Here is an 820-nt window from a genome sequence, read left to right as displayed (position 1 = left end):
GCCCCGCTCTCCCCCCACAGCCCTGTATCAATCCCCAAACTAATCCCACTGTCCCGCTCTCCCCCCATAGCCCTGTATCAATCCCAAACTAATCCCACTGTCCCGCTCTCCCCCCATAGCCCTGTATCAATCCCCAAACTAATCCCACTGCCCCGCTCTCCCCCCACAGCCCTGTATCAATCCCCAAACTAATCTCACTGCCCCGCTCTCTCCCCATAGCCCTGTATCAATCCCCAAACAAATCCCACTGCCCCGCTCTCTCCCCATAGCCCTGTATCAATCCCCAAACAAATCCCACTGCCCCGCTCTCCCCCCACAGCCCTGTATCAATCCCCAAACTAATCTCACTGCCCCGCTCTCTCCCCATAGCCCTGTATCAATCCCCAATCTAATCCCACTGCCCCGCTCTCTCCCCATAGCCCTGTATCATTCCCCAATCTAATCCCACTGCCCCGCTCTCCCCCCACAGCCCTGTATCAATCCCCAAACTAATCTCACTGCCCCGCTCCCTCCCCATAGCCCTGTATCAATCCCCAAACAAATCCCACTGCCCCGCTCTCTCCCCATAGCCCTGTATCAATCCCCAATCTAATCCCACTGCCCCGCTCCCTCCCCATAGCCCTGTATCAACCCCCAATCTAATCCCACTGCCCCGCTCTCCCCCCACAGCCCTGTATCAATCCCCAAACTAATCTCACTGCCCCGCTCTCTCCCCATAGCCCTGTATCAATCCCCAAACAAATCCCACTGCCCCGCTCTCTCCCCATAGCCCTGTATCAATCCCCAATCTAATCCCACTGCCCAGCTCTCTTCCCATAGC

The sequence above is a fragment of the Mustelus asterias genome, unplaced genomic scaffold, assembly GCF_964213995.1.
Source record: "Mustelus asterias unplaced genomic scaffold, sMusAst1.hap1.1 HAP1_SCAFFOLD_1024, whole genome shotgun sequence".
Lineage (NCBI taxonomy): Eukaryota > Metazoa > Chordata > Chondrichthyes > Carcharhiniformes > Triakidae > Mustelus > Mustelus asterias.
The sequence above is the reverse complement of the archived record's forward strand: the minus strand, read 5'-3'. Positions refer to the sequence as shown.